This window comes from Phyllostomus discolor, chromosome 13 (assembly GCF_004126475.2).
Source record: "Phyllostomus discolor isolate MPI-MPIP mPhyDis1 chromosome 13, mPhyDis1.pri.v3, whole genome shotgun sequence".
Lineage (NCBI taxonomy): Eukaryota > Metazoa > Chordata > Mammalia > Chiroptera > Phyllostomidae > Phyllostomus > Phyllostomus discolor.
The window spans coordinates 16,965,910-16,982,738 of NC_040915.2; the positions used below are offsets into that span (position 1 = coordinate 16,965,910).

Sequence of the window (16,829 nt, forward strand, 5' to 3'; positions counted from 1 at the left end):
TTGATGCCTATAGAATATATTTTTTTATTTTTATGGAATATCCCTATTTTGGGAATGCCTATAGAATATGCTTTCTTTTAAAAATCATATTGCCTTTACACATTAGCTTTAATTTTATCCTCTGCTTCCTGGCCTCTGTTTTTATAAGTTACAACTTCCCAAACAGAATTCCCCTTAAGCTATTTCACTGGTCCCACAGCATTGCTCTATTCTACTCATTCAGTCACTCTTCAAACACGGAGCAGTGACCAAAATAAATCAAGTCCAAACTCTAATGGAACTTGCAGGTTACTTGAGGAAAACAGATAATATATACATGAACACATTAACTAGGAAATATCTCTCATGATAATTACTTTTAAGGAGGAATATAAATCATGGTAATAGGACAAAGAATGCAAGGACACTGTTCTGGAAGACATGAGGAGGAGGAAACACTGTTAACACTGACAAACCCCAAGGAAGTGAGGAGAGGGCTTTGAGAGCATCCAGAGGAGGTCCCAGGCAGGGAGAGGGTCCAGTGACACTGCTCTGAGCCAGCAGGATTCTGGCGGGAAGGCAGCTGCTGCAGCAGCCGCTGCAGGGCAGGGAAGGGGGCTGGCAGGACGTGACACCTCAGAGGACAGAAGACACTTAGAGGGTCTGGGGGAAGAGTCAGGAGGCATGGCCTGCAATTGAACAGGTCACTCCAGCCTCTGTGAGAAGGACCAGCTGCTGTGGTGTCTGAACAGCAAGGTGACCAGTTCAAACGGTGGTGCCACATCCCAGTGTGAGGTGACATGAGGGCTAGAGTTCTGGCATCGGGAGTCATCATTATGGCTGAATTCAAAATATTTTTTGAAGGGGGTCTCACTGGGATTGCCAATACGTTGAAATGGGGTATGAGAGAAAGAGAGGAGTTAGGGATGATTCCAGCATCTTTGGCCTGGCCAAGCTTTATTCAGAAGAAGGCTATCCTTAAGATGTGTAAGTCCTTAAATTGCAATAAGTTCCCAAGTCCCCTTCCTCCATTTCTATCGTCCTCCTAGCACAACACCTTAACTCTCCAGATTCATGCCATGGGAGTGGAGGTAAATAGGTGAAGGGAAGTCCAATGGAATATAATCCATAAACAGACTCCTTAGTGCGACCTCTGTCAAGCCTCAACAATACTAATAGCTGTATATGTCAGATCGAGAAAGATAAAAATTCTCCAACCTTCTCACTGATGCTGTTACAGTCCAATTAGATGGTCAAAAGTCAAAAGATGTATCAGTTTAATAGGGTACCCTATTCAATTTCCTGAAACTGATTGAAGCCATCCTACTCCAAAAAAAAAAAAAAGAATATTCTGCAAAGTTTAGGGTAAGAGAGAATAAGTCAAAGATTTTTATCTGTGTGTTCTGTCATTCTTTTCTCCAGACTGTTCTATTTGAGTATTAAATAATAATTCGATCCCTTAGGGTCACTGTGTTATCTAAGAAGGTCAACATGGCACAGTCTAAATTAGACAACTAGGTAATGGAATCAGAGTGCCTGGGTTCAAAGCCTGGTCTGTCTCTTACTGTTGGGGGCATTGGATAAGCTCCTCATCTGTCTGAGTCCCACTCTCCTCAACAGTAAAATGAGGACAATAGCAGGACTTCTAAGCAACCTCAAAGCCCTTAGCCTAAGTCCTATCTCAATAAATGTGCTCCCTAAATGTTAGATATTACAATATTAATTTTTAAATTTGATTTCTGATTACTTGGGAGAAATAAACAAAGACAATAGTCATGCTAACTAATGTATTTCTATCTCCACTTTCGCCCTCATGAGCCTGCAGATGTGCCCAGAGGAAGCATTCAGTAAACAAGCAATCTGCATAACATCACCTGTGCCTCCTCAAACTTGTGCGGCTATTCGGTGTGGGCTCCATTCAAATCCCAAGCTCAAATTCCTGCCAATTTTATGTTATCAAAACAGGCTTGCTCACCGTAGAAGTGTCACAAAATGATCTATCTGTCACTTACAGATTTGCTCACCCTCACTGGCAGTTACTAAAACTTTACCGTAAATCAAAAACACACAGATTGTTTCCGTTTTGTATTTGGACATCTGAACAAGGAAGGCAATTCCACTTTTGTCACATCTCGGTGGTTGGCAGTAGAGGCAGCCACACCACTTATCCAATCACTGACCTGGCTTCTCAATGTGGCACGTGTTAGAGCAGAAGAAGAAACCTCCACATAGCGGGGCTTCCTGGGATCCAGGCAACAGCGCACGCTTTGCATTCAAGTTACTCCTGCCCGCTGCCTTCTGAATTGATCATCTCTATTCATTTTCTGCCACACATTGAAATTCTGATTTGCACTGAAAACCATGCTGACCTGCATAAGATTGCCTACTTTGTTGCCTTTCACTGAAGTACTAATGATTCAATATATTTAACAGGCAAACCCTCTCTTAGAGCATCTACTCGGCACTGTTGCCACAGTAATTCCACTCTTCTCACTCCCAAAGAAAGACGAATAGGACTATCAGTAGTTTAGTGTTCCACTGAGAACTGAGACATGAATAATGATAATAGAGAGAGAGAATCTGATTTTACCACAATCAGATTTTTTTAAATTTCATGAGATAATCGGCAACATCTGCCACCCTAGTGACATTTATTTTAGAAGACTTGCTTTAGACTTTGATATTTTCTGTGCCTTTTGAAGGCTTTGGAATTTCCTTGGCCTTCGTTATTAAAAGCATACAATTCTGAAGTACCATGTGGTCAAGTATGCAATGAAAAGAGCCATGAAAGAAAAATGATAGGAGAAAGACTCTCAAAAGCAAAAGTGAGAAATCATGTCAGGTTGACAAAAATGAAATGTGTCTTCATCTATGGGATTTTCAATGTATCTCTTTGGTATTCTTTGGCTTCCAGCAAATCCTAAAATGGGTTGTTGTTTATAGAATGAGGCCTATAAAATATTAACCAGTAAAGTTGGAGTAGTTCCTATTGGCCAATCGTAACTTAATAAGGGTGGGGCCACGTCAGGGAAGTCTATGAATTTTTATTGCGTGGTACAGTGCTTAGTGCACAGGACTAGAAATTCAGAGACATGAGTCCAAATCTTATAGGCTCCACAACCCTGGGCAAGTCTCTCGATTTCCATTCAGTGGGACAATTAGCATTCAGCACCTCCTTTGTACTAAACATCAGGCTTAAAGTGTTGAATGAAGGACCGTAGGGCATAAAAGCTGCCATCACATTTCACTAGAGCAAACCAACATGAATGGTGACATTCATGTGCTACGATAAACCTGTGACTGGTCCTCCTCCAGGCATACTGCAGTTCCTGCCTGCTGTGAAATAAGATGTGCCTATATGACTTCTTCATCCAAGAAAAAAATGAACAGAAGTGACTTAAGTCATTTCTGATGCAGAGCATCCAGGGCCCGGTCATGACTTCCCATGTTCCTTTCCCTGTGGTGTGCCCTCACAGAAGCACATGCTGGGATAGTTTCCATCAGCCTCAGACCCTAGGTGACCACAATGAGCCCAGCCCTACCTGCCAATCCTCAACACACTTAGCTAGAATGAGAAAGATGCTCAACCATTTAAAACCTCTGTGATTTTGGTCTTGTTGCCACAGAGTAGGCCTACCCTACTCTTATAGATTCTATTAGCAACATGGATCAGATAATGTGAACCATTAGAGAAGGGTCAATTAAATCTGAAAAAGGATAGAAGTCCTGCTAGAAGAATGCTAGGCATGTCCCAGAAGTGATGAGCATTGGCCTAGGTCTTGCAGGCTGTGTGGCTTTAGACAGGCAGAGAAGGTAAAGTAAAAAAAAAAAAAATGAGAAAGAGGAAATAGTGGACTGAAAAGTACAGCCAGAAAAGCACATGACTGTCTAGGGAAGTTGTCTGATGGGGCTAGGGCTTGGTGTTGGAAGGGTCAGGTGAGGAGACAAGAAAGGGTAGGTTATAATTAGAATAATTTTGGAATTTTGATTTTGATAAAAGTTATAGAAAATTTGGAAGAACAGTATAAACTACTGCCATATCCTCTTTGCCAAAACCATCAATTGTTATATTTTCATCCACTGGTTTTACTTCTCTTGTTCCCTCGATCTCCATAGATACATAGATAGATAGATAGAAGATAAGCATATATAGATGTATTTATAATTATATATGCTTATATTTATATGCATGCACATATGTTTATTCTGGATCATTTAAGGGTAAGCCAGAGGAAAAAACATATGTTCCTTTACTCATTTCATACTATATTTACTAAGAATAGGGACAGCCTCTTATATAACTACAGTGCAGTAATAAAAATCAGGAAGTTTTATATTCGTACAATATAATATTATATACACAATATATATAATGTTATATTGTATGTGCATATATAATAAAATACTATTCAGCCATTTGGGACAACAACATGGATGGAACTTGAGAGCATTGCTAAGTGAGAAATGTCAGACCAAGAAAGACAAAGACTGTAATTTCACACATAGGAAGTCAATTCAGAAAGCATCCAGTCATGTACTATGGAAAAGAGACTTTTATTGACAGTACAAGAAACATTGTACATAGGATAATGACACCTCAGTACCCTTCAAAGAAGGCTGCTTGGGACCTCGTGCAGTTCTCCCAGTCTCTCTTCCACTGTTTAAAACAGTGGAAAATCCTTTGTTGAAATCAGCATCAGCTGCCCCATCATATTTTCCTGAATCTCATCGGTGGTCTGAGATCACTTCCCTTTCAAAGGTGACTTTAGTTTTGGGAAAAGCCAGAAGTCACAGGGCACCAAATCTGGGTTGTAGGGGGGCTGAGTCACCTGGGTGATTTGATGTTTCACCAAAATCTCTGTACAAGACATGATGTCATGATGAAACTGCCAATCATCAGTTGTCCATTGCTGTGGCCTTCTGAATCATCTGAATAGTTTCCACAGAGGAATGTTCAAGTTTATGCAAAATTTGATTCGGATTCATTGCTCTATTCACTCAGTCATTTTGAATGTGACAGCCACACAGTGCACATGGTCACTCTGGCATTTATGACCCCCACTGACTAGCACAGTGAAGTTGTCATTGTTCATGCAGGTGCATTCGAGTCCACTTTCCTTGGCTGCCAGGTTCCATCAATGTCGTACAAACCATTCTCATTATATTAGCAATGGCTGGACTTTCTCTGGACAGACTTTCTGCATATGGGGATCTGACAAAAACAAACTCATACAAATAGAGAACAGATTCATGGTTGCTACAGGCAGAGGAGGAGGAGTGGAGGAATTGGATGAGGATGGTCAAAAGGTCCAAACTTCCATTATTCCATTATAAGGTAAATAAGTTCTAGGATGTAATGTTCAGCAGGGTGATTATAGTTAAAATTTTGCACATTGTATAGGCAAATGTTGCTAAGAGTAGAGTTTTTTGGGTATTAACTGAACTTAGTGTGATTATATGTGTGTATACATATATACATATACACACACACACATACTCATATTCATTATATTCTAGACCTTAAATTAATACAACGTTATATGTCAATTATATCTTAAATGGAAAAAACATTGTATGTCACTAATTCAGGGGTACTGAATATTCCTTTTACTGAAGTTAGTTTATCTAATCCACTAGTATCTTAATGAAAATTTAAGTTTAACATATTTTTCAGAAAATCAAAGATCTGAATAGCAAATCCATTTCTTTGCCTTGTATTATCAGAAGTGTTTATTATTTAAAAGTGAGCAAAATGATTTTTTAAAGGTGAGGCTATTATTCATTTGGAATTGAGGTGAAGTTACAATACTTTGCAAGGAAAAGAAAAGCAATTTAGTCTGGTAGACTGTTCCATCTAATTTAGATTTCAATAATGTGTTTTTATTAAATAATGGAAAAAAACACCAATGAAAAAAGCATCAATAACCTGGTCCACTCTTTTGGTTAAGGGAACTCAGAAATGTAATTTTTCCCCAAAATTAATGTTAACATCTGCCATTTATCATCTTTTACCATGGGGCTCTATAGTGTTCAACGATTTATATTTTAAAAAATAACAGTTACTGTTTTCTAATCAGAAAAGCAATACCTGTTTTCATTATAAAATTTGGAAAATACAAACACTCTAAGAAAATGAAAATCACCTCTTACCTACCATTCTAAGAAAGATTCTCATAATATTTCATGGGTATGTCTGTTTTTTTTGCAAAACTGATCATGCTGCATGGGAGCCAATCATCTGCATGCCAGGAAGGCACAGGTCAGGGGTGACAGGAGAGCTGGGGATGGGGACCAATCAGAGAGCATCTTCCAGGTCAAAAGGGGCAGGGCCTCCCCATCTCCAGGTGATTCCTGCTTCCAAGTGGGTGAGCCATGGGTGTTGCCAAATCTCCAGGATTTTAGGGAGACCCTAACAATAGTTATTTAAAATGAAATATCCTGATTGTTAAAATTGGTAACTAAAAAAATTAACACAATGCAAGCCAAATTAAACAGATCTACAGGGTAGATTCCACCAAAGAGATGCCTCCACCTCTTCCATATTTACTCTTTCACTCTACCTTTTTCACTTAACTTTGCCAATTGATAAGTTCCCCCTGCCATTAAATAGTCTAAAGGTTAACATTGACTTTAATGGCAATTCAAAATTAAATTATAGACATACATCATCATTTATACTGTATCATCCCTAATATTTGGATAGTATATTGTTTCCTTTTTCTTATTCACATTAATGCTAAAATGAGCATTTTTATATGTGTGTATATGTATACTATATATATATATATGTGTGTGTGTGTATGTATATATAAAAAACTCTGTATTATTAATCCCTAGAAGTGCTGTTACTGATTCCAAACAGTGGCATTTTTGAGGTACACATATGCATATTTTAGTGCACGTAACTAAATTACTTTCAAGCCATTATACCAAGCCACTTCCACTAGGTAAATTTAAGAACACTAAATCTATGTCAGCCTGACCAATGCTTTATATTATTTTTTCTGTTTTTAATTTGGGAAATTTAATGAGTGAAAATGATGTCGTAATAGCATTTTTAACTTAATAGTTTGGGATTAGACTTCAAACTGGGAACATTTTTTTAGTTTTCCTGGAATCACTACATTTCATAATCCATAATTTATGAAAAAAATATCTAGAAAAAACAGTGGTTTCTTAATAATTACATCACCATGAACAAAGTAAAAGTCACCTTGCTAGATGTAGCTTAATGCCCACACACTTTCCATTTCTTCCATTTATTCAGCTTTGGGGACTGATTAAGCCTAGAAACAGCTAAGGAAAACTACTATGTTTTTGAAGAGTAAATGACAATGCATATTTCAAAGTGCAAATGTCTCTGGCTTTGCAGGGCCAATCCATTTCAGCAAAATTGGCTATAAAGTGAATCATGTTTCCCTTCAGATTTCTGATAGAAAATCAGCAATATATTGTTTTAGCAAGGAAAAAAGATGACTAACTTGAGTAATACAAATAGCTTAAGTATAAATAAAGATCGGCAAATTGTGAGATGTTGCATGTATCCATTCATTCATTCAAGAGACATTTGAGAGCCCACAAGGTACTAGCATTGTGCCAGGGACTGAGCACACCACAGACAGACACTAATACAAAATTTCATACTGTTTTGCAAGCTTTAAGCTCATGGCACACTTGAGGGACTTATATCCCATGCTAAGGGTCAAGTTTGGTGCCATCCTCTCCCTAGTTTCCAGCATGAGTTGCCCTCCTATGGTCCAACTGCTTTTTGAGGCTTAATACAATTAAAAAAACAACGTTCACATTTGCAGGCAGGTGCAATATGCGGTATGTCATCTAATCCTTTCTTAGATGATGTTGATTTCATAGTGCACTTTACCCATGTTTTGAATTTTATTTTTGCTTCAAGTAATTTTCTCAGAAGGAAGAACACTTTGTCCTGGCTAAGAAGTTATTCATAATGTCCCCAGGTTCACAAAAGTACTTAGTGAACACCTGAGTGCAAGACACTGTGTGTACTCAGAGCTTGAGCCTGATGGCCCAGCATATGTAGGCCCTGCCTTTATGAATTTATGCAGTTTATTAGGGGATTCCAGCCAAAGAAAATGAATAAGCAAACTAATTATATGTAATTATATTAATTATATGTAATACCACAGGAAGTGGTCTAAGAGTGGGTCTACTATAGGCAGGAACAGGAAAAGCATCCCTGAAAACAGTCAATTTTAATTGGTAGTCTTGAAACTGGAAGACACCGGTGTTTGGGTTGCCTGTCACTATATAACCCAATAAGCAATGACAGCGATTGAATCTTTTTGGGCACTTTATTCGGATGACCGGTGATCCGAGAAGATGGTGGGTTCATACTCTAACAGACCATCTTGCCTTCTCTTTCCAGGCCAGACCTTTTATATCAGGGAATAAACAAGGTGCAGTGAGGGCTTTGAGATTCAGGGAGGATTAGGTGAAAGAAGCTGCAACATTCCTCTCCTGGGCAGATAGCTCTCCCAGGGGCTGGTCATCATCTGTCTCTCCCTGGAACACAAAGGCTGAGATGCCTCCAGTTGTTCCCAGGTGCAGTAATCTCTAGCAGTGCCCCAGGAAGTCAGCTGTCTTCCCAGGAGCCAGGATGGGCCTTATCTGTAGTTTCTGAAATAAAAGCTTTAACATACACATTACTTGCTAGGCTTATAACTTTTTACCTTAAACTAAAATTTTCCAACTCTTGAATCCCTTATCATTCCCCACCACTAGTATTAAACTATCTCATTTCTATGAGATCAGAACTTAGCATTGGACTGTCCAGTGGTGGGGCTGGGGGTTAGGAATATACCTAATTGCAGACCTACGTAAGGAGGCACATTGTATGCAACAACAAGCTATGACACCGAAGAAAATGACAAGGATAAAAACCATAAATGCCTCTTAAAGACCAGGTATACTGGGAATCCAGGAGGTTAGTTTAGACAAGCCAATACCAAAGAATCCCTCTCTCTGTTTTATGTTGGACACCACAACATTTACTTGCTTTACTTTATGCTCTATGAGCTGCGAACTATCGGTTAAGTTAAAACAGCAGAGTCCTTTAAATTCTTCACATCGGTGAATATGCCTTAAAATAAGGTAGTCTATAGCTACAGGATTTTCCAGTACTGCTTCTCTGACTTGTCCTAGTTCTTGACTAATAGCACTGATGGCTTGCAAGATGGCATTCAAAACTTTTTGTCATAGTGCAGGCTAATCTGCTTATTTCTACATTCAAATAGGCTACCATGGCTAGCATTACAAATATAGTTAAAGACACATATGCAGCAGGGCTAAAAAGGTGTAAGTCATTGATACAATTGGGTGTAAAGGAGAGATCCTGTCGAACCCGGGTCAAGTGGGGCTTCTGAGGCATAAAAACAGCCAGTCTTCCCAGAGAGCATGGTCCCCCAGAGCTGTTTGCTGGAACACAGGAATAGACAGCCATTCCACATATCAGAAACCATCCTGTTAGCAGTTTAACATGAGTATAAGCATAAGATATGCCAGTGGTGGTGGTGCAATTCATCTTCATACCTGCTGAGAACACAAGACAGTTTTAGTACAGTGAACAAAGGTTGCACACTCTCTAGCTGGGGCTATATTAGCAACCGTGTTTTATGTTTTCACTGAAAACATTTCCCTGTCTTTTGTAGTTACCACTGGTCCCCAATTATAAATATCAGAGTAGGTCATTTTCTTTTCAATATGTTCAAACACAGTACAATTTCTAAGGCTTTCCAAAGGGATACAGACACCTATAAGACATTAAGTGAAAGTTTGTTCAACATAAGTTCCTCCAGCAAAGCAAAAGTCAGAAATATTCAGAACAATTTTTGCTAAATATACCCAAATATCTTCATCCTGTTTGAAGGGAATAAGTTGTCCATAATAAGGGGTTAAACAAGAGGTAATGAAGAAAACATAAGTCACTGTCTCTGAAAGATGACTTTCGGGTCTTCTTGAGGTTCGGTGGTCCATTGTTCCTCTAGCGCTTTCTTTATCCTGGTGTGATGAATCCAAGGTTTTATTTTTGCCAGCTCCACCATGGTGGGGGTGGTGAGGAGTATGTCCCAAGGTCCAGTCCACTTTCCTTCTAGTTGGCTTTCTGGAGATGCTGTCACCCAAATCTTGAGTAGCACCTTGTCTGCAGGCTCAAAGGAATACAGCAAACCTGTGGGGGAGAAGTCTCTAACACAGGCAAGGTCATTCATCACAGCCAAGGTCTGACTTAAATGTTCATGTTCTTTACCTGCAGTTTTTTATCTATATACATAGATAAATGTCTATGTATATAGACATTTATCTAGCAGTCTCCCACCCCTAGTGTGACCTGAAATGGCCAACTGTACACAATGTCATAAGGACTCAACTGAATCCCACTTTGAGGAGCCACCCTTATCCTGAGCAGGGCAATAGGCAAAGCTTGATCCCAATGGAGATGAGTTTCTTGACACAGCTTGGCCATATTTTTCTTTAAGGTGTGATTCATCTTCTCTACCTTCTCAGAAGCCTGAGGTCTCCATGCCATGTGGCGTCTCCACTTGATTCCTAACACTTACTAGTGTCCTATGTACCATATTTTTCAGACTATAAGACACACTTTTTCCCCCCAAATGTGGGAGGAATAATGGTTGTTAATGCTGCTGTTGAGTTCTGTTTACATTTACATTGGTGAAATATTATGTTATTTATGTTATTAAATATTTTACCATATTTTTTGCTTCAAAATTTTTTTCCTATTTTCCTCCTCTAAAACCTAGGTGCATCTTATGGTCCAAAAATACAGTAATTTCTGAAACAAAAGCAGGTTCATTATCAATCTGGATGCTGCCAGGGAGGCCAAAGTGAGGGATTATATCCTTTAGTAAATCTTTCACTGCCTCCAAGGATTTCTCCATTCTAGTAGGATAAGGTTCTACCCATCCTGAAAAAGGTGTCAACAAAGACTAACAAATATTTCTACTCTCAGACCCTTAGCATCTGAGTAGTCTATTTGCCAGTCCTCAAGTGGACACTGTCCTTGGTATTGCTTTTTTTTCTCTCCTTTGATGGGGATCTGTCTTGGGGTTGTTCCTCTGGCACAAAACACATCTAGCAATTACTGTATTTCTCTTATGGCTCTAGAAACTCCAGGACCTGTGAGCCACGGTTTGACATAGGTGGTTAATGAGACTCTTCCCTAGTGTGTGTGGCCTCATACAAATGCTTCATGACTGGCTCTACTAAATGTTCAGCAAAACAGTATAGTTCCTTTCTTATGCTTTTTGCATCTGCTATCAGGACCTTCTTCATCAAAACCCCAACCCTTAGCTTTCTCTAAGTCTGCAGTTGAATATTCAGGGTCAAATTGTGACAAGTCTAGGACAGGTACCAAAGGCATTATAAATATTCCTTAAGCAGCCTCTTTTGCTGCCTGTTCAGCCAGATTGCTTCCTCTAGCCACTTTAGTGTCCTCTTTCTGATGCGCCAGGCAGTGCATAACTGCCACCTGTAAAGATACCTGAACAGCCTCTAATAATTTTAAAATTTCTGCTGCATGCTTAATCTCTTTTTTATTTGGAGGTTAATAGTTCTTTCTTTTTTCCCAGATGAAATTGTGTACATGCAAAATTAAGAAAGCGTACCTTGAGTCAGTGTACACATTCACTCTTCTTTCTTGCGACAATTCCAGCACCCTCATCCATGCAGTCAGTTCAGCTTTCTGAGCAGAGGTTCCTGGCAGCAAGCCTTGGCCTCCACGGCTCCTCGAAGAGCCACAACTGCATACCCAGCCTCTCTGTTTCCTTTGTCCATATAACTGCTTCCATCTGTATAGAGAGTCCAGTCTGCTTCTTCTAAAGGATGGTCCTGTAAATCAATTTGGCTAGAATACACTTCATCTGTTACTTCAGCACAGTCATGTATTAGCACAGCTGAGTCAGGTCCTGGCAGATGAGAGGCAGGATTTACCTTACTTACAGTTTTGAGGGAGACGTTGAGATTGTCAAAAAGAGTGGCTTGGTACCTGCCCATTCTTCCAGCAGTGAGCCACATATTTCCCTTTTGCTCCAGCAGGCTCAACATTTGCTGGGACACATAACTGGTATAGGCTGTCCCAAGGTAAACTTTTTTAGCTTCCTGCAAGAGCTCACAGGTGGCTGCCACTCTCAAGCTGGCTGGCCACCCCTGGACAGTGTGATCTAATTTCCTTGACAATTATGTGATGGGTTACAAATGTCACTAAGCATTTGGGTGAGGAATCCTAGGGCAACGCCCTGTCTTTCATGCACATATTACTGAAAGTGCTTCAGTAGGTTTGGAAGCCCCAGAGCCAATACAGAAGCCAGGTGCACCTTCAAGGACTCAAAAGCCTGAGTGAACTCCTTTGTCCACTCTAAAGGGCTATATTCCAGTTCCTTCAGAGCCTCATACAGTGGTTTAGCAATGAGCCCAAAGTTGGGAATTCAAATGCAGCAGTCACTTGCCACGCCCAGGAATCTCCTTGACTGTCTCCTGGTGTTGGGAGAGGTCCTCTGTGGACTTTTGTTTTGTAGCACCGCCTGCACCATATTCAGGCTTTTCTGCTCAGGGGCACCTCTCCCCATTCCCTCAAGGAGGCATCTCTTATAATGCTCTAAGAGAGGAAGGCCATCTGCATTAGGGTCCCAGTTGGGCTCGGTTAGAGGAATTGCCCTGGGAAGGCCCAGAGCCCCACCTGTTGCACGTGGGTCACCGGCCAGCAGTGACCACGGAACGCTATGGATGGCTCGCCGAAAAACACGCGAGAAACAAACATACACAGAGACAACCAGGTCCTGTGGGGAAGTAGGGACAGAATGGCCACCCCCCCTAGTGGGGAGGGCCCTGATTTACCGTCCACACTTGCTTTTATTGGGCTCATTTTGCATAATAATTCAGGTAAAGTATAGTACTTATCAGGGGGAAGTAAGGAACTTTAGAAAACAAGGAATTCTGCCGGTCTATTGAGTTGGGGTCAAAGAGCTGTAAGACTTTGAGGAACAAACTTCCTCCTTGGACCCCTCTCATTCAACTGAGAGCATTCTAAACAAAGCAGGTTTCACAGTAATTTACATGTTCTTTCTTAGGCCTGATCACCCAGGGAATCCGCCCTTTTTCAGCACAGAGCTGCACCACCCTGTCATTGTTTCAGGCTTAGCACGGGAACTAAAGCAACCAAGAGATTTTCTCCCAGCTGATGAGAACTCAGGCTATGTCAAAGCTGAGGAGCGAGGGTCCATCACCCCCTTTTGCTGCAGCCCCCAAAGTCCTTCTTTTGGGGGGCCTCCCAAAGTGATCGTGCCTGGCTTAGGTCGTTCCCCCCGTGGGGAATCTTACCCGTCTTTGGCTAACCGACCAAGCTTTTTGGGGTTCAGTTATGAATAAAGCAGCAGAAGCAGCATTCCTGCCAGGGAGATAAGCTTTTGTCTCCTTGCTGGCATACAGTTCCAAGGGCGTTCCCTTAGCCTTAGCCTAGGCGGGGGTTTCAGCTTCTGTTACCAGTCAGGGCGGTTCCCAACACCCACCTGGATTTTCTTGGTGTAACCTCTGAGCCTCTTCATTTGCCTTATCCATCACCAGCCTCCACTCACCCCCAGTAAGCAAAGAATTCAATGAGGCTTGTATGTCTGCCCAATTGGGATAATGAGCAGCAAAAACTGATGCAAGCAAACCAGTCATTTTAGCAGGATCATCTCTATAACAAGGGTTTGAGCTTTTCCAATTTATCAGATCTGATGTAGAAAACAGAGTACATGCCCAATAGTATCCAGCAGGCTGGCCCTCTGGCCCTACTCCCACTGGAAGTCCCCGGAAAGGATATTGCCCAGCCCTGGTAAGGGCTTTTCCTCCACCAAATTTGGTTCCTCAACCAATTCGAGACAGCAATGCCAGTTCAGGCGCCCTTTCCCATTTCCCTCATCCAAGTAGATCCTGTAGGGCTGTGGGAACTCTGACCAGTGTGCAGCGGTCATATATCTAAATCTTCCTGGTCCCTCTCCTCTGAGCTTCTATCTTTTACATGCAAATTCCCTTTTCTCTGAGCCATTAACTTGTTTTCCTTTTCTTTTTTTCTTTTTTTAACACTGCATTTTTATCATGTAATCTCAAAAACAACTTCTAGGTAAGGCGTGTTTGTCCCACTTCCCTGATTTTTGACAAAACAACTCTATAGTTACAGTATAATACAGTAATGCAAAGACCCATCCAGTGACCAGTGCTCTCCTGAGTTTATGTTATACAGGACACAAGCAGAACAGTATTATAATAAAACCACATATGATCTAGGTATATTATAAGTCGACGAATTAGCCAGAACTGGCCCCAAAGGGCTGTTTCCCAGAACGGAGGCTTTTTCTCCATTCTACCAGACGGAGCTCCGAACAGGGTACACAAACCAAATTGGACATCATTTTTTTTCAAACCAAGCTCTGTAACCCAGAAAGGTACCTTTACCTGATGACCTAAGTCGTGACCCGGGATTTTAGCCTGAACGAGCAACAATTCAGTCAAACGTGATAAATGACAAGAAGTTCTGGGAGCAAGCGGGGAGGATCCTCAAGAGGAATCACTTGGCAGCTGCTTGGGATTCTCACAATCCAAACTCCCAGGGCCTCTCAGCCCAGGCAGCCAATGGGACTCCCTGCCAAATACCCAGACTTACCAGAGAGTCCCAAAGTCTATCCCGGAATGGAGTCGCCAAAATATGAAACCAAAAAAGACACTGGTGTTCAGGCTGCCTGTCACTACCAAAAACCAATAAGCAATGATAGTGACTGAATCTTTATGGACTCTTTATATTCAGATGGCCAGTGATCCGAGAAGATGGCGGGTTCATACCCTAACAGACCATCTTGCCTTCTCATTCCAGGCCAGACCTTTTACATCAGGGAATAAACAAGGTGCGGTGAGGACTTTGAGATTCAGGGAGGATTAGGTGAAAGAAGCTGCAACATTCCTTTCCTAGGCAGTTAGCTGTCCCCAGGGGCCTGTTGTCTCTCCCTGGAACACAAAGGCCTAGATGAATCCACTTGTCCCCAGGTGGTAATCTCTAGCAGTGCCCCAGGAGGTCAGCTGTCTTCCCAGGAGCCAGGATGGGCCTTATCTGTAGTTTCTGAAACAAAAGCTTTAACATACACATTACTTGCTAGGCTTATAACTTTTTACCTTAAACTAAAGTTTTCCAACTCTTGAGTCCTCTATCAGTCTCATTTGTGAAAGCTGAGGTTTTGATGTTTCCAGCAGAGGGAATAACAAGTGCAAAAGCCCTGGGGCAGGATAAAAGAGACATTTGGAAAACAAAAGGCCGACATGATTAGAGTTGGGTGGGACAGAAGGAAAGAAACAGGAAATGTATCAGAAAAGCTATGTAGAGGCCAGACCCTTCCAGGGGTGTCCAACCATTTGGCCTCTCTGAGCATCACTAGAAGAGGAGTGTCCTAGGCTGCACATGAAATACACTGAGACATGTAATCACAAAACAAATCTCATAATGTTTTTTTATTTTATTTTAATCATTGTTCAAGTACATTTTTCTGTCCTTTACTCCCATTCCAGCCACCCACCCAACTCTCCCCACCTTCCTCCCATTTCCACCCCTCCCCCCCTAGTTTTTGTCCATGTGTCCTTTATATTTGTTCCTGTAAACCCTTCCCATTCTCCCCTGAAATTCCCTCCCCTCTCCCCTCTGGTCACTGTCAGCCTGTCCTCTATTTCAGTGTCTTTGACTATATTTTGCTTGTTTCTTTGTTTTGTTGTTTAGGCTCCTGTTAAAGGTGAGATCATATGGTATTTTTCTTTCACTGCCTGGCTTATTTCGCTTAGCATAATGCTTTCCAGCTCCATCCATGCTGTTGCAAAGGGTAGGAGCTCCTTCTTTCTTTCTGCTGCATGGAATTCCATTGTGTAAATGTACCATAGCTTTTTGATCCATTCTTTTACTGATGGGCACCTAGGCTGCTTCTAGCACCTAGCTATCGTAAACTGTGCTGCTATGAACATTGGGGTGCATAATGTTTTAAGTGAATTTACAATTTTGTGTTGGGCTGTATTCAGAGCCATCCTGGGCTGCATGTTGGATACCCCTGCCATGGCTTTGTAGGTCATGGTGAGGAATTCAGATTTATTCCAAAGTCAGTGAGAAGCCATAATAGGAGAAAGAATTATAGAAGGTGCACACAGCAATGGAGTGGTGTTTTGGGTGGACAATGCTGGTTTCCCAGGACCAAAATACATAACAGAGACATAGGACTAACTAAATTTCACCACTTATAGTACCAGAATGGGTATTTTAAAAAATCAAAGGGCTAACTATACTCAAGTGAAAAAAAAAAAAAAGACAGATGGTGTGATTGTATGAAAGAACCCAAAGAACATGTGAATAAGCGCAGGAGGGCTCACGGCTCTAACTCCTGCTGGAGCAGACCAGCAGCTCACCTGGCAGTCATGGCCGGCAGCCCGGAGCCTAAGCCCTGAGGAGTGTAACCCCCCCCCCCCCGCAGATGACACGGTAAAGGAGACTCTGCTGACAGCTTGGGCTTAAAAGTGGCCCAATCGAAGTGGAGGGAGGTGCCAGAGCAACCCTAGAAAAAATGCATTTTTAAAAAAGACTGTATTTTAGAGAATGGAGAAGGGAGGGAGAAAGAGAGGGAGAGAAACTTCAGTGTAAGAGAGACACCGGTTTCCTCCCACACACGCCCCACCTGGGGACTGAACCCGCAACCCAGGCATGTGCCCTGACTGGACATTGGGCCTTTATGGGACAATGCCCAACCAAGCCACACTGGTGAGGGTGAAAAAAATGCCTTTTGATGTGAGGTTAGGCATGG

At 41.5% G+C, this 16,829-nt stretch overlaps 1 long non-coding RNA gene across 1 annotated transcript; it reads left to right on the forward strand.

The window, feature by feature from the left end:
• Positions 1–9,258: 9,258 nt before the first annotated feature.
• On the forward strand, positions 9,259–10,971 carry LOC118497876. The gene is made up of 3 exons (XR_004900389.1): positions 9,259–10,179; positions 10,516–10,521; positions 10,793–10,971. It is a non-coding gene; the product is annotated as an uncharacterized LOC118497876 (long non-coding RNA).
• Positions 10,972–16,829: the final 5,858 nt, after the last annotated feature.